The 24775-nt window shown below is 34.6% G+C and overlaps 1 protein-coding gene across 1 annotated transcript in view; it reads right to left on the bottom strand.

Moving 5' to 3' along the window:
• Nucleotides 1–24775, bottom strand: part of MBD5 (methyl-CpG binding domain protein 5) — a 152053-nt gene that overhangs the window by 125968 nt on the left and 1310 nt on the right. The gene's annotated exons all lie outside the window — the stretch shown is intronic.

The raw sequence follows: 24775 nt of genomic DNA, 5'->3' as shown, positions 1-24775 counted from the left end.
AGCACCTTTTGCAGAACAAAAGCATCAGACAACCATGCTTATATATAGGTTGTGCTCAACGTACAACCACAACTGAGCCCAAAATTTATGTTGCTAAGTGAGAAATTTATTAAGTGAGTTTTGCCCCATCTTATGACCTTACTTGCCACAGCTGTTAAATGATTCGTTACAGTTGTTAGGTTTCTAACACGGTTTTTAAGTGAATCTGGCTTCCCGCACTGACTTTGCTTGTCAGAAGGTTGCAAAAGGGGATCACATGACCCTGGGACACTGCAAATGTCATAAATATGAACCAGCTGTCAAGCATCTGAATTTTGATCACGTGACCATGGGGAATGCTGCAACGGTCGTAAGTGCGAAAACTGGTCACAAGTCTTTTTTTTCCAGTGCCATTGTAACTTTGAACGGTCACTAAACAAACTGTTGTTAAATTGAGGACTACCTGTATGTCAGGGGTCTTCAAACTTGGCCCTTTTATGACTTGTGGACTTCAACTCCCAGAATTCCTCAGCCAGCCTGCCTGGCTGAGGAATTCTGGGAGTTGAAGTCTACGAGTCATAAAAGGGCCAAGTTTGAAGACCCCTGCTGTATGTCTTCTTCAAAAGCTCAGTGGGAGTGCAAACCTTCAATTTTTCTAAATTTGCTGCAGGATTTCAAAAGTTAAAAAATAAACAAGCCTTGGAAACATATTCTGTAGTGTTGGACAGATTGCCTGATCGGACAAAAAAACGTGATACTATTATCGGTAGACTTAAGTTCTAAAGCAAGGAAATCTGTGGTCGAATTCTGTCTATTAACTTTCTCTTTGACTTGCCCTGCCTAGCCATTTCTTTTGCTGGAGAGACGCCTCTTTTCAACAGAGCTGCAGACATTACTTGTTTCCTCAAATGAGCACAGTGACGAAGCAAAACTAGCAGACAACATTTTACCTCACACCATTTTTGGGAAAGATGCTATTTCCTTTTTTTGGATTTTAGGTTTAATAGATTCAGAAACCAACACAAGCAAAGAACCACTGGCCACACATCCATCTACTTTGGAACAACACAAGCCTAGTGATCTGAAACAGCTTACTTGGGCTGCTGTTTTCTGGTTAACAATCCTGAATAACAAGAGGGTTCAGAACAATTACTGGCATCTTTGGCTATGTAAACAAATGTCAACTTACCTTCATATAGCACACAGTGATCTGTTCCATGTCTCTTAAAAGCTGACTCTGGGAACTGAATTTAACTATTGACTTTCTCTTTGAAAGTCACTGCTTGATAACTACCCTAAAAATAATACTGTAGTTAACTCTAGCATAAAGCAATGACTTTCAATCTAAGGAAAGTGAAAGTAACACACTGTAAAGATAAACTGATCAGTATCAAATTTTAGATTTCATACATAGTATCTAGGAAGGTTTGGATATTTTTTTGCAAACATTTTGCAAGTTATCACTCTCCTTTGTCCATTACCAATTCCATCCTTATTACAAAACTGGAACAATACTGTCTACAGGGAGAAGCAATAAAGTTTTCAATACAGTAAAGGAATATTTAAAGCAAAGCTTTTTGATATATTTTGACAGCAAAGAACTGGTGTGTAAAATAACTTCTAGCTTAAGCAAAACAGGAATAAGAAACAAGCAAGGTAACTATTATAAGTTTCTTGACTTTGTTATAATAGGGAGCAAGGATCACATAATGAAACCAAATACTTTTAAACAATCTGATTTTTTAGAAGACTGTGAAAGGAGATGGGAGGTGACCAGGAATAAAGACTAACTGAGAAAGCTCCAAGAAAAAAGGACTAATTAACAGCTAAGTTATTTAAGAGAGCATTAAGTCCTAGGTTAATTGAACATCACAGAGCTATACAGACAGTGTTTGTGCTCAAAATCTGGATCATGCCTACCAAAAAGCTACTGGTAATAGATTTCATGTTCCTTTATATAACTACTGAGGTACAGGTAGTCCTAGAACCACAACTGAGCCCAAAATTTCTGTTGCTAAGCAAGGCAGTTAAAGTCAGTTGCACCTCCTTTTATGATCTTATTGACACCTTTCTTAAGTGGATCACTGCAATTAAGTGAATCATGTGGTCATTAAGCAAATCTGGCTTCCCCCAATGACTTTGCTTGTCAGAAGCTAGCTGGGAAGTTACAAATGGTGATCACATGAACCTGGGACAATGCAACTGCCAAAAATAAATGCCAGTTGCCAAGTGCCCAAATGTTGTTCACGCAACCACGGGAATGCTGCAACAGTTGTAAGATGAAAACCGATCAGTGCCATTGTAACGTCAAATGGTCACTAAATGAATGGTTATATTTCAAGGACAAACCTTAGTATCTGAAATTGATGTTCATGACGTTATTCAAGAATAAAACCATAGACACAATTTTATATATTCAGTGTAAACGTAGTTAGGAAGTCCAGAAGGATCCTGTTTTTTTCCACCAGCTCATACTCGGGTTGAAGTGTCACCGCTGATTAAAATCTAAGTGGAAGTAATTTGGGAGTTTTTAATTTCATTTTTACTGGCAATTTTATTTTTACTGGCAAATTCTAACATACCTAAAAATGAAAACACAAAATGTAGCAAACTTCATCTCTAATTGGGACCAACATTACTCTGGATTTCAACAACTGGACAAGTCTATCCCAGCCATCAGAAGTGATTAATGACCTTGGCTCTATCCACTGATGAAGCTTAAACAAAATAGCTCACAGTGACCCTGCCTTAGTAAATTTGATGAGTTACCATACCTCAATCCCCCATCCCCCACCCCAAACCTTGGTTCAATATGTTTTAAAAAAAAATAAAAGCTTAATAATTCACATAATTTCAGCATTTTCCAGAGATGGGTACAGTTCAGATCACGCCCCTGTCCTTCACTAGTATACCTCCACTCCTGCCTTTCATTCCAGCCCAGGTATTAGTAGCAGAAGCAATTTTGTACCACCTAATTCTCAAAGGTGTAAAGAAGGGAAAGATGAGGAACTAGCACAGGGGTGTCAAACTGCCGGCCCATGGGCCGGGCGCATCACGCGGAAGCTGCACCCACCCCATTGCCGGCAATGGCAAAACAGTCCCGATACATTGCGCGACATCACGTGACATTGCAAGTTTGACATGTCTAAACTAGCAATTCAAACAATACCACCGGTGCTGTGATAAGGATTAGAAGGGAAGGTAGAGGCTGTGGCTGTAGAGATAGATAGAAGCTAGAAGTAGTAACATCAACAGCTCATCCTTCGTAATTCCAAGCTCAGGAGCAAGTCTAATACCCTATTTTTCTGAAGATCACATCCAAACAGCAATGTCAAATAAACAGTCTCATTATCTAGGTTTGAAACTAGGAAATGGAGATTGTCAACTTTGTATTGTCATTCCAAGGCACCTTGTTTCAATATGTCATCAAATCACTGGCTCCATTTCTTCTAAATAGGATGACTGTAAATAGTTTCGCAAGCTGCTACAGATATTAAAATGTCCCCTCCCAATAGCTGCTTTGCTTCCATTCAGGCAATGTTTTGATAAGAAATTGATGTCCTATTGATTATTTTATGTCTGTTTCAGATAGATGTATTAATCAAAGCAGGATCTTATATACAAACAATTACTGTGATAGGTTTTTTGGAATTTATTATGGATCTGCTTGGTGGTTTAACTTTATGATGCTAAAATCTTGGGTGGGAAAACTTTATTTTAAAGGCTGGCATTCTAAATTTCCTCACTTATAAAGTGGCAGAACAATAATACTATTTGATTGGAATATTACCATTTTGGTATATTGTGACCTTTCATAGATCCTGTGGCAGAGTAGCAGAGTAGGAGAAAACAGAATCATTCGCTATTTTTCTGTTTTGTTTATGGGGTAGTTCTCCTCACTGTATATAGTAGGTGGCGATACAAGTAGATCATCATGAGAGGATTTAAAACGTAGCTGCCATATCCCTCTTCAATTTTTTTTCCAACAAAGAAATCATTTTGAAAGTTAGAAGGGGAAACTGAAATTCTCCTTCTCCAAAATCAGATTTCTGTCTGTTGTCTTGATATCATTATTGACATATTACATGAATAATAGGATGATGTTCAAAGAGCCATTGGATTTTACCTTCTGAGTAAGAATTGATTATGTTGGACCAAATTTGTGAGGTGGGGATCAAACTGGTATTATCTGGCCTCAGTTGGCAAGTTTCATTCTATTAGTCAACCATCATGTTATAAATTTGGAATTTGCCAGGGTGAAACTTTCTAGAGGAAAAATAGTAAAATAATAATAATAATGAAATAAACTAATTTAAAGGATTTTTTTTGCATTTGAAAAAAAGGATCAATCTAGATGTAATTATCTGCATAAAATCAGAACTCAGGAATAATAAAATCACTAAAATATGATGAATCACAACTCTTCAGAACATTTATGCTACATATAAAATTTATATAGTTTTATTTTAATAAATGAATTTTAGCTTCTTTATATAGTATACAGTTGTGTATCATAAAAGGAAGAAAAATCCCTTTGCAAAAAAATAGTAACAATGCAAAGAATCCTGCTATGAACACAAATGACATTCCACGAATACGTTCAGATTCCATGAAAATCTCTCATAGAACGAATTATGGAATTTCATTAATTAGTAATGTGATAAAGGGGGTAGAAAACCACACCAACGCAAACAGGGAGAGGGGAGCCAAACGTTAGTCCAAAGCAAACATGCAAACAATAACTGTATAATCCACAGTTCTTGCAAAAAAAATTGTTACATAAAAAAGTTTTTGCTAAAAAAAAAGAATTAAAAAATAAATTCAGCTTTCCTCCAATTAGCATTTCTTTTCTTCTATTGAAATACCAGTTTTTAAAATTTTCTTGAACTGAGAATGTGCAACTGCACATTATCTAAAGCTGTGGTGGCAAACCTATCGCACGGGTGCCATAGGTGGCACGCAGAGCCCTCTCTGTGGGCACGCACGCCGTCCCCCCAGTCCTAGGCCTTCAGCTGGGTTTTATAAAACCTTTTCGCTTTAGGCCTCCGTCGCCGTGTGGGGAAAAAAAGGTTCAATCAATCAATTTCAACTTCTTGCGGGGGGGGGAAAATCTTGCAAACTTGGAATTGATTGATTGAACTTTTTAGTCCCACCCAGTTTGCCGTTACCACCACAGCCACGCCCATCCAATGGGCCATGCCCACCCGGCACCCGATGATACATAAGTGGGTTTTGGGTTGCGATTTGGGCACTCGGTCTGTAAAAGGTTCACCATCACTGATCTAAAGATACATGTTATCATTCTAGAAATAATAAATCCTGCCTACTAAATATGTGCTAAGAGATTCAGAATGGGATCTTAAAATGAGGCACAATTAATATCAGCAAAACATTATAAAAATTGATTATAGAATAATTATAATTATGCAATTCATTCTATAATTTTTAATTATAGAATAAAAGTATGCTATAGATCACAGATAAAAGTCTATGTATCTGTTCAGTAACCTTAATTCCACAGCAAAAAAATGCACATCATACTACTAAAATAACAGTGATTCATATATTTGTGAAAACACTTTGGATAAACATTATAATGATAATGCAGAAAATACTTAAGATAAAAATATTAATAAAACCTGAAGCTTTTCTTTTAGGTATTATGGATAAATCAATCAAAAAAACAATTTGGGGTGCTATTTCTTTACATAGTGACCACTGCGAGGATTGTACTAAGTACTGGAAAGGAAAGGAATGCCGACTGTTGAAGAATGGATTTTAAAATTGACTGAATTAGTAGAGATGGCAAAATTAACTGCCTTGACTAGAGATAATGGACTAGACAGCTTTATGAGACTGGAAGCCGGTTGTGGACTTTCTATATGTTAAATACAATAACAGATGATTAATAGAAGGATTTGAAGAGTAGTATAATATGTGGCTTAACCTGTTGACTGTTGTTTTTTCCTTTTTTTCCTTTCACTTTTTATATATATGTTGGCTGTTGGGTCAATTTGATTATTAGATATGGACCTCCTCATTTGAATTATTTATTTATTTATTTAAATTTATATGCCGCCCTTCTCCCTAAGGACTCAGGGTGGCGCACAATAAAAATTAAAAACATAAAATAGAAAATTTAAAAAAGAATTAAACAATAAATACAATAATTATATGACAATTTAAAAACCAGTAAAAAGCTAATTAAAACCGTAGTCAGTCCAGGCCCGCTTGTTGGAAAAACCACATCTTCAGTTCACGGCGGAAGGACCGAAGGTCAGGGGTCATCCGCATTTTTCTTGTTAAATAAGGATGAGAAAGTTTATAACTAGCAGTATTTGCAAACCCATTATGTAAGGAGAGGAGAATTTATCAGTTTGTTTGTTTATTTTACAGCATCCAGCCAGGGAGGATTTTTTTTTATGTTTAATGTTGGATATTTGGGTCATTTTTTTTTTCTTCTTTTCCTTTTTTGTACACAATTTTGTTGTTGTTACTGTTGGATGTTTGTTTTTCCCCCCTATTTTTTCTATTTTTTATTTTTTTCTATTTTATTCCCATTGATAAAAACATAATAAATATATATTTAAAAAGCAATGATTCATGTACAATTTCTTCGTTTTGGCTTGGCTATGGAACAAAGATGGATTATTATCAGATCAACAAGTATAGCAATGTAGCTATCCATGTATTACTAATGTGCATGCATAAAGTACATAAGCAAAATACAAATGCCAATACACAAAATGCCTTCCTGTTGTATTTACCAGTTCTGAATAAACAAAACTATGGTTAGTTTTGTGAACCAGAAATCCTGAGGGCCACCTCCATATCAAAACACTGTCTAATAATAAAATATGAATCTTTTTAAAAATAAGATTATGATCTTATTCTATTTTAACATACTTCATTTAAATGATAAAACCAATGTTACTTTCAATAAATGGGCCCAAACAAAAAAAGTAAAGCAATTATTAAATCAAATGAACACAGAGATTTAGAGAGCACATCTAAAAGAGGCTGAGGTTGGAAAGAGATACTATCAGGCTGAAGCAAAATACGATCATACGAAAGCCTTAAGACTTACTGTTCAATATTATAAGATACTTTTCATATGGCCTTAATTTTATGGTGCAAATTTTATAGTTTAATAGGCAAACAAAAACAAAAACAAGGAACTATTTAAAACTTTGAGACATTAATGTTGCCTTAATCTGATATCAGAAATTTCATTTCCTCCGTTTTCAGAATTATCCAATGCCTAATTAGCGGATGAGTAATATTAATGGAAACTCTACTCAAAACCCATAGATATGCGTACTTTACTCAATGAAAGCCGTTATATTTATTGTTGACATGATCTATGTCTACTAAAGATTATTTCTCATATTTTAAGAATGTAAATTCTGACATAGACCTCATGTTATGTCAAAAGTCAATTTAACAGCTGAATCAGTAAACAGTTTGCTAGTTTTATAAATCAGACTGTAACTAATTTGTATTTTTATATACATTTTATTATTAGTTATAATTTCTAATATTCTTGAGGAATTTTTAAAAATCCAGGTTGAGAAAAAAAGCACAGTATTTGTAAATGTTGACAATAATGCACTTATTTGCTTTAGGGTACTTGAGGGGTCCTTAGTGTCTCGGAGAGCACCAAGGACCCTTCCACTCAACCCTGAGCTGCAAATATTTTCCTCTAACATAACAATTTGTTGCCTCAAGTTTAAAGTAATTGAACCAACAAACTATTAAATGAGTTATTAATTTTAACTGAAAGTAACTGACCAATATTTTTTGTGTTTACAGTAAGACAATAAATCTTTAGAAAAGTTTTCGGTTATCCAAGCGTGCAGAACATAGAAAACTGGTGAAAAATATAAGAATATTAAACGTGGGAAAGAATACCCTAAGAATACATGAGCACTTGTTCTGCAATTGTTTCATTAGTTACTATTACTTTGGGTTTCTAATATAAAGTGCTGGCTTTTACCCATAACACCATATATGGTTTGATTCTAAGACAGGGCTTTTCAACTTTTTCACAGATTGTACCACTTTTAGGACATGACAATATTCGAGTACCACCAGTGCTTAGCAAGGTGTCAAAAACGTGCTGACTTTAAAAAAAAAGGGGGGGGAAAGAGATTTTTGGCTTTACTGGTTAGATTCATCTGTTGTTATAGAAATGGCTAATAGAAATGGCTAGTTTATGGAAAAGTAAAAAGTTGAAGCTCAGTGTTAATGCTTCCTTCCTATTGCAATAGTGGAATTCAGAAGTCAATCCTTTTTTTCTTTTCTCCTTCTCCCTCTCACTTTTCCCTTTGTCACCCTTCGCTCACAAACCTCCCCTCACCCTTTGCTTACAAAAGCCTCTCGCTCTCTTTCACTCACACTTTGCTTGCAAAAGCTTCTCTCCCACTTTCACTCACACTTCCCTTGCAAAAGCTTCTCTCTCACTCTCTCATTCATTACACTTTGCTCACAAAAGCTTCTTTTGCTCTCATTCACTTTGCTGGCAAAAGCTTCTCTCGGTCTCTCATTCACTCACACTTTGCTTGCAAAGGCTGCTCCGCTCGCTCTCTCCTCACCGCTTGAGTAACAAAAGCCTCTTCTCTTTCTCTGTTTTTTCTCTCCCTCTCCCGCCAAAACCTGCTCCTTTTATAGCTTCTCCTCTCTCCTCTTCTCTTCTGGGTGTGCCAGAAATTCCAACCAGCATTTAGCCAGGCACACAGATCCTGGGGCTTCTGCTGAGCCCTGCAGTTCCAGCTCCAGGACTGTGCAGCGCCGCTTTAGCTTGTTCCCTCCCCCACTACGCTTGGCTAGGGGTCGCGTACCACCTGCCTGATGCTAAAGTTGAAAAGCCCTATTGTAGGATATTGTATCGATCATCTCCTCCAAGTGGAATCTTCCTAGGTTATGCTTGTCTGTGTGGAGGAAAGGTGTGGGATTCCATTCCTTTATCATATAAGGGGGAAACTGATCCAATCCTCCTGTTCGTGATATGGAACATCATGTTGCAGTTCCAGTCTTTGCATCCTCCCGTCTGATATTTTACAAGAAACGTTTATATTATTTAATTACATGGAAAAACTTTTAGTTTCATTGATGGGGAACTTTTACAGTTCTTTTTGACTTACTACGGACTCCCATGTTATTGTTATATATTGCTAAATATGTGTGTATGTGGTGGTGGGAGGTTTGTTGTATAGTCAGCCAAATGTTCACACTGGATTTGGCATTTTTGTCTACCTATCGAGTCCTTTCTAAGGACCCGGGATAGGCGGATGTGGATGCTAGATGGTGTTACATTGTCGCAGGATGTAAGCTGTTCCGAGTAAAGCTACCTTTTACAACTGACTGATGGTGAATTTGTCAATGCCAATGATGTTCAAGTGCTGCTTCAGTTGTTTTGGAATTGCAGCCAAGGCCCCTATTACTACTGGTACTACCTTTGCTTTCTTTTGCAACAGATCTTCTATTTCTATTTGCAAACCTTTTTATTTTGTTATCTTCTCCAGTTTCTTCTCTTCTGCTGTCTCCAGGTACTGCTACATCCTCTATCCGGACTTTTTTTTTTTTTTTGTCTTTCATCAACAATTGTTAAGCCTGGTTATGTGGCAGGTGCCTGTCTGATTAAATTCTACAGTCGCAGAGCACTTTATTATTATTGTAAAATATCTGGAGTCATATGAGCTACGCATTATAGGTATTCTAGAATTTTTAAAATGTAAATGTCAAATCTTTCTGCCTAGCATATGTTCTTAATTTATGTATATCTTGAAGAATTAATCTCTCAAAAATGAACAAGGTTATAAGAAGCAGTACAATTTTAAAGCATTATTATTGTTCAAGGTCTACCTTAAACTACTATGTAAAAATAATCTAAATTTTCATCAGATAAACACTGAATTTTCAGTACAGAATCGTACTAACAGTTTGGATTATAGACCTACAAAAGTTAACACCATGGTCAATTATAGAAGAAATTGGGAAATGGTGGTAATAAATACATCTTATTAAGCCCACGATATTGTTTATTAATATACAAATGTTAGAATTTTTGGAGATCTATTTACATTTTTATATTATACTTTTAGCAAGACTATTTTAAGAGAGTGAACCATGTATCTTCTGTCTCCAAAAGAAAAACAATGGCGTAAAGAAAAATTCAGAATTCCTGAAGTTTTAGTATCTAGGAAAAAAATGAACAAAAAAAGTATTAGTGAGTTTCTGAAACATTTTCTCAAACTATTCAGAAAGCAGAATTTGAGTATTTGTCAGTTAAATGTGAACTCTAACGTTTCTCAGTTTTCTACTGTCCATACAATTATTACAGAAGTGGCTATTTTTTACTATAATTGCATAAAGAAATTGTATTTATATATAAAAATAGCAATTTTATTATTTAATTTATGTCTTCTGGAAAGATTCTTTGAATTTTACGATATATCTATAAACAACATAATAAAAATGTCCACATTATAATAAATTAAAAACCACAAAAAAACATAATAAAGCATCAATAATAAAATATAAAACAAAATTAAGATAAGCAGCAAGCAATTAATATATAAATAATTTCAGAATCAATAAATTTAAGAAGTGTTATTTTACATTCTAAATGCTTTCTGGAATATTTCTGTTTTTAATACCTTCCTGAATTTCTAGGGCAGGGGTGTCAAACTGCCAGCCCACGGGCCAGATGCGTCATGCCAAAACCGCGCCCACCCCATTGCCAGCAATGAAAAAGAAGTCGCAATACATCATGATACATCATGTGACGTTGTGAGTTTGACACCCCTGTTCTAGGGGGAGGCTATTCAAGGGCAGATTCAGTACCAGAAAAGCAGTGCATGCATGCCTCTGCCCCGTTCAGTTTGCAGAAATGGAGACTTCCAACAGGTTAATCTGGGATTATGAATCAGACAGGCTAAAACTGTTGAAGATGGTCCCACAAATATGCTGGTGCCCATCAATTTAAGTCTGTAAAGGTTAAAACAGCACTTTAAGTGGTTCTAAGAGTCAGTGCAGAGCCCAGAATACAGGTGTCATGGAGACCAACAACTGGGTTGCTGCATTATAGATAAAAATTCTGGGTGGTCTTCAAAGACAACCCCACATACAACACACTGCAATATTCCAAAGTTACAGTTAAGGGATTACAAATCTTCAATTATATGAATTTGTATACCTATTATTTAGTACCAAATTTGTATGATACCTCTTAGTAGAAATTTTCTCTCCTGGGCCAATCTGGAATATTCATATATAGCACCTTTCATTAATTGGATACTCTCTCTTGGCACAATACATAATAAATGTCAGAGCTCTTTCACTGTTTCATTGATTTGAAGACTTTCTGCATTATTTCCAAGAAATGGCCTTTTGATTTTTTTTTGTTATGGTAAATTGATGCTCTGGAATAATCTAGATTTAAGAATTAATAAAAATATTTATTATATGGAAGACATAGGGTAGAAGTTGGGATTTATAGTATAATATGGCAAAATAGTAGTATTTGATTCAATAGATATTAGATTATGCCTCATTCAACAAAAACATGCTTTGGTCTTATTGCATTTCATTATCTTTACATGGTAAACATTTAATAACATAGGAGGTGCCCTGCTGGACTGCACCCGGCCCATGTAGTCCAGCAGTCTGTTCTCACAGTGGTCAACCAACTGCATAAGGAGTCCTACTAGTCCCCCAGCAGATGGCTTTCAGAGGCAGTCACACTATCATCAAGGCTAATAGTCATTGCTCCCCATGACTTGCATAAATTGGTTCAACATTTTTTTGAGACAACCCAGCTGACAAGTTAGCACACATCTCATGGTAGTGAATTCTAAAGTTGAATTATACATTATGTTAAAAAAAACATCAAATAAATCCAAAAGATTTACATGAAGAAAAAACCAGAATAAAAATCAATGTTTGAAATTATTATTTACATATAGAGAATATCTTTCTTCTTTTTACTGATTTACATTTCATAGATATTATATAAATGTCATTGTATTAAAATAACATATTGTACCAAAATTGGGAAGATGGGAGCAATAGATGGTCCACATCACTAAATTTAGTGATATGTTAAAGGATTGAAATTATTTTATATTAATATTTTATGGATTTAGTTTCTATAAATGTTAGTTACATTCATTATCCTATATATCTTCCTGATTTTTACTAGCACTACAATATTTTTGGTTGTATTTCATTTTATTTGTGGTTGTTAGACTTACCAATGCATAAACATCAAATAAATACATCCTTTTGTCTGTTTTGATTCTATCTAATTCAAGCACAGGTTTGCATGGTGTCTTATCATTATTCAATTTTGGGGGGAAATTATCTCATGTATTAATTTGACTTTGAGACAAGAAGTAATAGTTTTAGATGTACAAATCTTTTGAATCATATTCTTATTCCACAGAAATTGGCATTTGGATAAAGTAGGTGGTGAAGTGTACCTTAAAAGGAACTTAGTTCAGAGATCTCTAAAAGATTTCTTTAACCTGGAGCTAGCATGGCACAAGGCAGGAAAAATACAATACCTAAAAGGGGGGAAAAAAGATAAAAGTCCCACCAAATTATGAAACACTATTAACTGTAGACGTGAAAACTAAAATTGCCAAGGGAGGAAGCCACCACTGTTCCCAGGCTAGACTGAACTATTATGCCAACCTGTATCAGGTGACTTCCAAGGACATCCAGAGAAGAATTAAGAGTCTATTGACGATAAAAGTGGGAGAAAAAGACTTAGAATTTATACTCATGAATTTATGGCTGATATAGGCTCTGGTTTCTGTATAGTGCAGGAGACATCTTCTGTATACAGAATGGCTTCATTTTAGTCTGCCATAATGTAAAGAAATCAAACTAGCTGTTGTATCTGTTAAGGTTTTTTTTAATCAAATAAGCCAATAGTTGTAGAGCCAAGATTTACCACTTAGCCTAGCGTGAACCTTGAGGTAGCACTGTGCATGCATTTCTGTCCTTCACCACTTGCCTTTGGTTTGGAAGGTAAGGGATGATTCTGTGTTGAAATTATATGGTGAAGCATCTCAGTGGCTTTAAAGGGTTAACTAAAATGCCTCAAAATAACGTGTGGATAGGAGGAGTTTACAAAACCTCAGTTGCTCCATGCATATAAATATCAAAGACAGTGAAACACTTAAAAAAAACCCCACATTCTACAGCCCATCACGCCACCTCTGTGACAAGGCAAATTCATGTTTAATCATTAAGAATGTAATGAACAATATTGTTCACTGCACCTCAAAGAGTATTATAGAAACTTTAGAAGCTACCTATTTTCACATGTGGTGGACTTGTAGAAATATAAAAGCTTTTTGGATCAAAATTTGGTGGAACATTCAAAAGATTTTTAAGAGAAAGATAAAGTTTTCTCCGCAATTGTTTTTATTGGGTATTGTTGTAGATCAGACATGTCAAACACAAGGCCCGGGGGCCGGATCCGGCCCACGAAGTGGTTTCATGTGGCCCGCGAAGCCATCCTGGAAACAGTGAGGGAACGGCCCCCACTGCCTTGGCCCTGGCCCAGAGACCCTCCTTCTGCCAGAGACCCTCAGATCTGTCCCACTCCTGCCCAGGCCCCCATAGGCACCCTTGATGTGAACGATGTAGAGCTGGCCACGCCCACCCAGTAGGTCATACGCACTTTAGCCACGCCCACCCAGTAGGCCACGCCCACCCTGGCCATACCCACCCGGCCCCTTGAGGTCAACCGCAATGCTGATGCGGCCCTCAATGAAATTGAGTTTGACACCCCTGTTGTAGATTGTGATGTTAAAGAAACTAACTTGATGTTGAACATGATAACAGCAGCACGGTTACTGGTGGGACAATATTGGAAGAAGGATAGTTTGCCCACTATAGAAGAATGGACGTTTAAAGTTTCGAATCTTGCAGAAATGTCTAAGATTTCTGCTTATTTGAAAGATCATTCACAGGAAAGATATATTTCAGTTTGGAGGAGATGGATAAATTATATTCAGAACAAATATGGGACTAAAAAGTTCCATTTAGCTTATGAGTAGATTTTAGTGGGATATTGTTATTGGTACTTTGCTTGTAGTTATATTAAAGGGGAGTTAAAGCACATTATGAATTTGGTTAATTGTATATTATGCATAATTTTTATTTAGAATATGATTATTGTAACTATAATCCTGTATTTAGCTCTGGGAAGTGGGGGGGAAGTGGGGGGGGGTTTGGGGTGGGAGGGATTTGGGGATATATTGTAAAATTTTGTTTTTGTAAAACTCTTTAATAAAAAAAAGAAACTTAAAAAAAACAAATCTTTGATTTTAGGTTTTGACGATTAGAATGTTGTTGCTGTTATAGAAATGGCTTGAAATGTAAAGCAAATGGTTGAGCTTGTAATTCTATTTTCATGGACTAAAAAAAGGCGCACTTTTTTCCCTTTCTCTTAGTTTTCCAACTTTTGTCGGAATAAACTTTAATATAACAAAAGAAGGCCTCCAAAAAAGAGAGCGTTACAGAGGTGGAATGGTCTCGGAAAAGGAAACTGAAAGATGAGGGGATGGAACTCCCTTTTAAGGAACAGATAGATCTGGAAATTTTCAGCTATGAAAAAGGCAAACATGAGAGAGTTAGTCAAAATTATACAAAATGTGAAAAGAAAATATAGATTTTTTTTTCATTTCCCCCCCAAATTATCCTAGATCCCAAGATTGTTCAAAACAAGGACAAAAACAAACAACAGCCCTAAATATTGTTGCATTCAGGACATTAAAGCAATACTTTATGGCAGGGTTCTTCAAACTTGGCCCTTTTATGACTTGTGGACTTCAACTCCCAGAATTCCTCAGCCAGCCAGAATTCCTCAGCCAGTTGAAGTCCACAAGTCATAAAAGGGCCAAGTTTGAAGACCCCTGCTTTATGGCATATATAATGGACTTCCACTGTCACAAGATTTTATAAAGGCAAGATTGCTTTAAAAGTGATTTAGAAACATATATGAAAAATACCACGATTAATGGCTAGCAAATATGAGGCCCACAGATTGTCATTGACAGTATGTGCCCAATACCTGTTGCTTGAGAACATGAGAAGAAAGAGGTTGTTTTTGCAATTTGTCCTGTTTATGGCCTTTCCAGAGACTTCTGCTCATACATTCCTGAAACAGAAGCCAGACTAGACCAATCCAATCTGGGACATCAAACTCCTTGATATTATTCTGAAAGTACAGTTCTGATTTGAATTACTGGGAAAACTCTTCAGCAAATTATTATACCAAGGAAAATGAATTCCCTGCATGAAGTTTCTAACCACTATAGAATTTTATTTAAGAAACAATATAGTTCATGGATTTATTAGAAACTAGATCATGTGTTCCCCTATTGCTTTTAAACCAGAAGTATATCCTGACTTGATGTGTAATGGCTGTACTGAACAGCTCTGAACTTCGAGCTCTTTTAAAAAAAGTTTAATATTAAAGTTATTTGTACATTGGCTTCTACGAGTTCTACCATTTTAAATAAAGTTCTTTAAAAAACAGTTTGCATAGAATGTAAAAACATAAGCTAAGTGGAGAAAACATAAATTATATCCTGACTAAATTTAGGCAAAGATTCAGGCCTTCCTCAGTACAAAAAAGTCTGAATCTTCACCAAAGTAATACCTATTGTAACTTAATTACCTATGAATTATTTGAGGCACCTACAATTTAAATGAAATAACTCAGTATCTTTGTTATGCCTAAGTAAATTTAGAAAAATTAAATTGCTAGCAATTTTTTCCTCTGTTAAGTTTTAAAGTATACATTCTATTGTAATAGGCTTCTTCGAAAAGTGAACATTTTAACCATTTTCTTATAAAATATTTCTTGATCTAATACAGAAATAAATTAAAACTGTCAATTCAAGACAACTGAGCAGATTAGCAAACAAGCATAAGTGCTTGTTTTTTTTTTCACAGACAACTGTTTAATTTAAAAATAACTATAGTTTATTGTTTGCCTGTTCTAATATTTTAAGGAAGACAGGTATGAATATCTACTTGAAGATATATCTCATTAAGTTAATGTATGCAATATTTGTTAGTTACACAGCATTTAAAAAATCTGTGTAGGTAAGAGACCATAAAACCCCACTTTCAAAAATGATAAATCTTTGAATAAACCACATTTTAGCAGATAAATTTGATACAGTATTAAATGAGATGCTACCACTGGAAATGGTAAAATTTTGCAGGGCAAATACATTGAAATAAAATTACTCATTTTTCTAAATAAATAACGTGTGGCATCTTTTTAACAAAACGTCCCCATGTTTCAGATTATAACTGACCAGGAAAGTGATCATGGGATTGTACTAAATATGGAATAAAAAATTGGCAATTCAGTAAAGAAAATTTTAGGGAAGGAGTAGACAATAAAATAATAAAATGTTATCACTTGGCTAGTTGTTGCAACATTACACATAATGCTATTTGCTCTATTCTAGAAAGGCTGCTGTATAACTGGAAAAAACTACATGAAAAAGCTCTTAAAAGAATCAGGGAATTGAACAATTGACAAGAAAGAAGCAAAAATGTTTTTTTAACTTATTTAAAGTTGTTGTTCAAGAAGACTGATTGCTGTCAATTTTGTCACAGATATTTTTATTTATTTATTTATTGGATTTACATTATGTGGTACCCATCTTGATCATTTATGAAATGGTCAGAGATTTTAAGTAAATATTTTTTCCCCTTTCCTCTGACAAGACTTTGGCATTCTCAGATAAAATTTATAAGCAGAACATTTAGAATTATAAAAAATAATCATTAAAAATAATTAATTTAGGAAAACTATTGTTTAAAAATGCAATTATGCTACCACTGATAAGCGGTATGAAACATCTTTGAAAACATATATATACCGTCCACAAAATCCTTTCAATAGTGAAAGAGAAATTATATATGTCTTGATAGTATATTTATTTATTTCAAGTTCTCTTTTTGCATCTATTTTTTTATTTTATTCAAGACAAGGTTTAAATACAAAGCTCCAAAAAAAATCCAAAAAAGAACAAAAAATAAAAAAGCAAAACAAGACATTAAAAAATGAAAAAGGTGCATAAAAAATCCCCAACACATATCCCCCCAACTGAATGCTGATTAATAACTTAGTACGACATTTTGTTAATTTCTCCAAATGCTGTCCTACATATCTTAGGTCTAAGTACAGTACAGTAATTCTGTACAGTCCAGAATAATCTGCTGAATGCCAATAACATTCCCTCTGCTAGTTCTTTGCATTCATAAGAATAAAGATAAATGGGTAGAAGCAGGATGTCCAGATCTGGATGGATGTAGAGGCGAGAACTGGACAAATTTGGTGAAAATAGTTCTGCTAACAATCATTACTTAAGAATACAGTGGCTATAAAGTCAACTAAGCCAACACAAAGGGCAAAAAGATAAGTGTACTGACAATTGTTTTCACATCCTATATATGTAAGTTTTCAGTGCTATCTGGACGCCAATTTTGGGAAACAGAAAATTAGACTTCAAAATTTTATTTTCTTAAATCTGAGATTTCAGCCAATTAGTTGTTTCTTCTTCCAGGAAACACTAGGCCTATTTTTTGAACAATTCTGCCACCGTGTCTTGAGCATTTTCAATCTTTTTTCAGCAAAACTATAGTTTTTTCTGTGTTTGCCAATATCTTCCTCTTGTAGAGAGATAGTATTGCTCAGACTACTTGCAAACTCTAATCCTAATCCAGAAGTAAGCGGATATGTCAACGTGCAGAAATAACAGCATTTTTAAATTAATTGTTACTTGGTTATCCTTGGTTATCTCCTATTTCCTCAAAATAGGGAGTTTTCTTTATTCTGTGTCATGAATTACCCCGATTATGCTATTTCTCTTTGTTTTGCTCTTAACCACGAGACCAAACTGGCTATATATAGTTAAACTTCTGTTATTAACTTTGAAGTGTTCTCATTTATCAAGTACGTCTTCTTTGTACCTTTTCTTCACTTCTCTGACAGGTTTGACTGTAATGTCTTTTCAACTGATTTCACCATTTCTCCTTCGCAGCATTTTCTTTCTACAATTGGACCTCTTAACTTTTGTACTCAACTTTGGTACTTTTGTTTATACGCTTCTGTATTTGTTTAATACTCAATTACGAATTCACCTTCTAAATCTGTCCTTTCCCCAATTCTTTTTAAAGTTATATGTTTAATAAAATGGGTCAAAGAAAAAAATTGACAGGTAAAATGTGTATGTGTGAATGTTTTATACATGAAATTTTACACAACTATTTCTATCACAATGGATCTATTTCACTGTAATCATCTGTCTATATATAGACAGTTTGGTCTAGTGCAGGGGTAGGCAACCTTGGCTCTTTTATGAGTCGTGGACCTCAACTCCCAGAATTCCTGAGCCAGCAAGTTGAAGCCCATGAGTCATAAAAGAGCCAAGTTTGCCTACCCCTGGTCTAATGGTTAACGACCATGCTAGAAAATGGAAGATTGTGAGTGGAAGCCAGCTGGGTGACTTTGGACCAGTCCCTCTCTCTGTCCAACCTCATAGGATTGTTGTGGGGAAAAGAGAAGGAAAGTGTGGTGGATATGTTTTCTGCCTTGAATTATTTATAAAAATAATAAAGGTGGGATATAAAGAAATGAATAAAATAACCTGTGCCCATTAGCAATTCATTCATAAGTCATTAGTAACAACCCTTTCCTTTAATTCATCTTGGCCCATAGCTTTTTAGCAAGCCTAGGATCAGATACAAAATTGATTCTCAATGTAATTTTAACAAACATATGCCACTGAGCTTAATTTGCTAATACTAGAAGGCCAAAAGATTAGAGCCAAAAGCAAAAACAAAACCCTTTGAAACAAAATCCACCACATCTGCTTAGACCTTTTTGCTCTTGTATCATAGGAAGTTGGATAATAGGTTTAGAAAATATTCAGGACCACAGACCTGAGCTTCTTTGCATTATTCTATAGGTATCCTGGACTTTACTAAGATAGGGAAAAGATACATTTCTGTTATGATCAAATGAGCTGATAGCATTTAAGAGCAGAATAAGACAGTCTTTTCTATGCTAAGTTGTTTCCCGTCAGGAGCAAAAGCTTCGATTAAGTTGATTTTTTGCTAAAAGCCTATGCACAGGAATCTTTTCAACTAACAATCAATACCTGGTTAAAATCAGATAAGGGTCAATGGCACTCAAGTGGGGTTAGGTTTAGTTTGCTTGTGACTATGTAGGGATTCTAGGCTGATTCCTGTTTTCATTCCATCCCCAGGATCTGCCTTACCTTCTCCTATATTTCCTGTCATCAGCTCACTTCAGATATTCCATAAGCAAATATTGTTAGATCCAAATTCCATCAATGAAGTTTTTTGAAGAATAGTTGTACCACCACTAAAACATGAGAATGGATATAGGAATTCAAACAATTCTTGGATTCTACTGCAAATTGAGTTTAATAACAAAGAAGTAGAGCTGAAGAAAGTATATGCCAAGTTTGCTATACAGATAAATAATGTAATATCAAAATACGAAACTCATCCACTTACTAGACCTGTCCTTTTGTTACAATTTGCAGAAAAGTCAGTTTTATTCCAAAATAATAGTTTGTAAGTTTAGCATGAAATCTAAGATGCTAATGTCAATGCCTGAATTGGTTGAAAGATGCTCCCAAGAATCTTCAGTATTAAAGGTACTTGATCACAAAATCTAAACTCTTTGTTGTTGTTTTAAATAGAAAAGAGAACCTAACTAAGACCCATTGCTGAAGACAGTAGAATATATATAATATATAATTATAGAGCTGGAAGTGACCATGGAGGTCTTCCAGTCCAGTCCCCTGCTCAAGCAGGAGATCCTATACCATTTCAGACAAGTGACTGCCTATCTCTTCTTAAAAATCTCCAGTGATGGAGCACCCACGATTTCTGAAGGCAAGCTGTTCCACTGGTTAATTGTCCTCACTCTTAGAAAATTTCTCCTTAATTCCAGGTTGCTTCTCTCAGTTTCCAACCATTATTTCTTGTCCTGCCTTCTGGTGTTTTAGAGAATAATTTTACCCCCTCTTCTTTGTGGCAGCCCCTCAAATACTGGAATATTGCTATCATATCACCCGTTTCTTCCTTTTCTTTTAGACTAGCCAAATCCAATTCCTGCAGCCGTTCTTCATATTTTTTTTTGTCTCCAGGCCTTTGATCATCTTAGTTGGTCTTCTCTGAATTTTTTTTCCAAAGTCTCAACTTTTTTTTTGTAGTATGGTGACCAAAATTGGTTGTAGTATTCCTGGTGTGATCTTACTAGGGTTTTATAAAGCGGTACTAATAGTTCGCCTGATCTTGATTTTATGCCTCTGTTTATATAACCCAGGATTGTATTACCTTTTTTGGCTGCTGTTGCACACTGCTGGCTCATAGTCAAGTGATCATCCACTAGGACTCCAAGGTCCTTCTCACAGTTACTGTTTTTGAACCAGGTCTCGTGTAATTTCTACTTATTTGTACCTTTGATTTTTCCTGCCTAAATGTGAAACTTTGCTTTTCTCCACATTAAAGTTCATTTTGTTGGATAGGGCACATTGTTCAAGTTGGTCAAGATCTTTCTGGATCCTGAGTTTGTCTTCTTAGGTGTTGGCTATTCCTGCCAGTTTAGTGTCATCTGCAAATTTGATGAATTCCCCTTCTATTACCTCATCTAGGTCATTTATGAAAATATTGAAGAGTACTGGGCCTAAAACGGAGCCTTGTGGTACCCCACTGCTTACTTCTTTCCATGTGGATGTAGTACCATTGAGGATTACTCGTTGAGTAGGGTTTGTCACACAGCTACAAATCCATCTGGTGGTGATGTTGTCTGTTCCACCTTTTTCTAGCTTGTAGGTTGTAGTCTATTATGTCAAATGCCTTACTGAAATCTAAGTATACTACACCAACGGCGTTTCACTGGTCTATTAATTTAGTCACTTTATTAAAGAATGAATAAGATTGGTTTGGCATGATCTGTTTTTAACAAACCCATCTTGGCTACTGGTTATAACTTTGTTTGCTTCTACTAATGCCAGTAAGAATCTACAGAAGACATGAAGAAGTTAAGACAAGAAACAATTACTGCAATTATTGTTGGCTGTTATTGAAAAAGTATGGGTGGAATAAAATACAGTATGAATGTGTGATCAGTTCAGGTGGGAAATTTATTTGCCTTTACAGTGGAATTTGACAATGCACAAAAGTCAAAATATATGTAAAATATGCAAATATGTTTGCATTTGTTTCCAAGCTTTGAAAAGATAGGCCAGACTATTTCAATGAAAGAGACAGACTTCCTAATTGATTTCCAGAGAAACTTGAAATATACTCAGATGCTTTGACATTCATTTCTACAACCTCTATTTATTCATAATATTTTAAAGACAAGTTCTAAACAAGGAAAGATATAAAGAAAACAGGGCTGAAAAGCAACACAAAGTTTAAAACATGAGTTAATGCATTCGTTGATTAACAAAGCAAGGAACAAATTTTTAAAGAAACTCTTTTTTAGGATCCAGAAATCCATAAATTGGGTACAATAAAATAACAGGGCTTGCTGCTAAAAATAGCCTATGCTCAGATCTTCCTATCTTTTTTGAAAGAAATCTCTTGCAAAGGTTTTGTAATACAACATTAAACTAGAGTACTGACAGATATATGACTTGGGGAGGTAGACTAAGGCCTCAGATAGAGCTCTTGTCAAGCCTCTTTGGTGGCTGTAATGAAGGATCTTCTCTCTTAGTTTCTCTCAAAAGGAGCAAGTCCGCTTCAACTGTCAGAGGCTCACTCAAGGGACCGGGGTGGAAGGTACCACATGCTCTTAGTAACTTGATTATTTAGCACTGCCAGCATTACATTCATTTATCAATAATATAATTATTCCTAGTACCATCCCAAAACAATAAGCAATCAGAAATGCTGATGTTATTGAAACAATAAAATCATTAGACACAGTTCTATTTGTAATGGCTACTATTCATTTTTATGACTTAGCTATATGGTAGGTTTCAGAAGGTTACTGAAGTTGTGAATAATTACCGGTAAACATTCTACCAAAACAATAACTTTTAAGAATGCCAACACACACACACACACACACACACACACAGAGAGAGAGAGAGAGAGAGAGAGAAGGGGGGGGCTTAAAATTTACAATTAAGTGGAAGCTGAGAATCTGTTTGGATAGTTCCTTTCTCAAAGTTTGTCCCCCAAACAGCTGATTCTCAGAAAAGGCCTATATTCAATAAACTAACATCCGTGTTGGCTGCAACTGTACAGAATGATTAGATGACAACTACAGTATTGTACTAGCACAAGTAATACAACAGTATAAAGACTGGTACTATAGAAAAATATACTGATAGTTTAGTGTGAACCTGCTTGTAATTTGAAAAATAATTTCTTTATGCTGACGTAGAAAACAGAAACTAGGATCCCAGTGTAATCTGAACCATCACACACCATCCATATTACATCCCGCTAATTTGAATAACTTACTCATGATTAAATGTACAAAACATAGAACTTGCCCATCTCTCAGTGGCCAAGCATTATCGACCAAACCAAGACATGTGTTAATTGTACAGATGCCAGCTTTCCATCTGCAGGAAACCTTGCAAGTAAGAAAACATTTAATGAACAAAATCTATGGAATTTAAGTCATGTTAAACTAACTTGGACTGCATAGTTCAGGAATTGTTAACTTTATTCAGGTCTAATTAAAAGTGCCAGGGGTTGAATCTGGGAATATTTTTATGAAAAAAAATATATTCTAAAAGAGCTGCAGTTTTCAAACTATAGTGTATTTTTATATTCTATAATTATAAGATGTAGGTTCAAGGAATTAAAAACGGGGTGTTTGACTTTTCCAGAAATATTTTGACCCTCTTGTTTCAAACTCAATACACTTCCGGAATGGTTAAAACAGCACTGGAATATTTCCAATAAGATAATGGGAGCTATTTTCAACTCAAAACTATGCTTTGTGCTGAAATCAGGGCTTCCTACATCAAAATTTTTCAAATTTAAAACATTCTAAAGATTACTACAAAGAACACTTTTTAATATATTAATCCTTGTACGTTTTGCACTACAAACCTCTCAAGGAAGTATACAATCTAGCTTTAGAATTTATAAAGGTCTACTTTATTAAAAAAAACAATGCTCTGAACTAAAGGCCTATCCATAATGAAATATATTGTTTTGAATGAAGAAATCTAGTTTAACAGCTCACAATCAAAACTTAAATAGGAATTATTTATATATTTTTATTTATGCACATCCTATGCATAGTAATTTTAAATCAAATTCAGTTCAATGAGGCTTATTTATTTATTTATACCACGCCTTTATTAATTTTTTATAAACAACTCAAGGCAGCAAACATACCTAATACTTATTTTCAAATACCATATAGGATTGCAATGTGTTTAATATTCAATATAAATCCATTCATATTCAGTTAACATAATTTTAGTTAAAACATAGTTGTTAAAGACTAGTTGTTTGCCAACAAAATATGCATATAATGCAAATATGAATATAGAATTTAATACTTAATATTTATTAACATTACTTTAATATTCGTAAGTTATATTCAATGTTAACTATGCAGTTAAGAAAATGAAAATAATTCCGTTTTGTGGAATTATGTGAATGTAACTTATTTGAACATAATTAGAACTTGTAAGAATATTACCTAAAGTTGCTCTTATGATCTATATTGAGACTTTTATACATTCTTCATGAGAAACAGAATTACTTTTTTTAAAAAAATGATGTCACAGAACTTTTATCTAAAAGTGTACAATTTAAGTGTACAACATAAATTACTGTATTCAAACTATATTACACTTTTTTCATAGAGCAAGTTACTACATTCCAAGAGCTGAACATAAACAATTCTTCAAAACTAAAGCTCAACGTTTTTACAATATGTATGTCCAACTGGATTCCAAGTAAGGTTTTTCACCAAGCAACTGTCTTGTTCAAAAATATTTGTCTACATTGGCAACTAAGTTAGAAAAGACACTTTTATCAATGTATACATGTTATCAGAGAGCATTGCTCTAGGAAGAATTTATTTAAAATTTCAAATGATAAGCAAGGGAGCAGCATATACAAAGCTGCAGGTTACTTGGTTAGATTCCCTAACCAAGGCCTACTGAGATACATGGGCCATCTGTGCACATATCACAGTTCAACTATACCTTGCAGGCTTTAATAAATCAACAACACAATATTCTCTTACCTTAACAAAATCATTAAAAAATATCCCAGTAACTTCACGACAGAACCGACCAAACCATAGGAGCATGATTTGGAATTGGATGTATATAAAGTTTTCTAGTTCTTCAACTTCATATTAAGTTTAAACTTTGCAATGGAAGCAATTTAATATAAAACACTGTCAATACATTCCTTCGAATTAATGAGATTTATATATACACATAACTACAGTGTAGGATTGAAATAGGATTCTTAATACTTGTATTGGTAGCAGTTCCTTTAGATAAGCATCTTTGAGTTTTAACTACTCCTATTAAACAAATGAATCCTTAGCAGAACACTTAATGTAATGTTGTACATAATATTGAGAATAAATTCTACATCAAGTCCTTAGAGGCTGAATACACTAATTCACAAAATTAAATAATGATAAATAGATGTTATTTTGCTTATAACATTAAAAAGAACCTGGGTTTCAGAAGTGTCATAACTTAATAAAGGTAACTGTGGC

This window comes from Vipera berus (genome assembly GCF_964194415.1).
Source record: "Vipera berus genome assembly, chromosome: 1".
NCBI classification, from domain to species: Eukaryota; Metazoa; Chordata; class Lepidosauria; order Squamata; family Viperidae; genus Vipera; species Vipera berus.
This window is presented reverse-complemented; position numbering and strand designations above follow the sequence as displayed.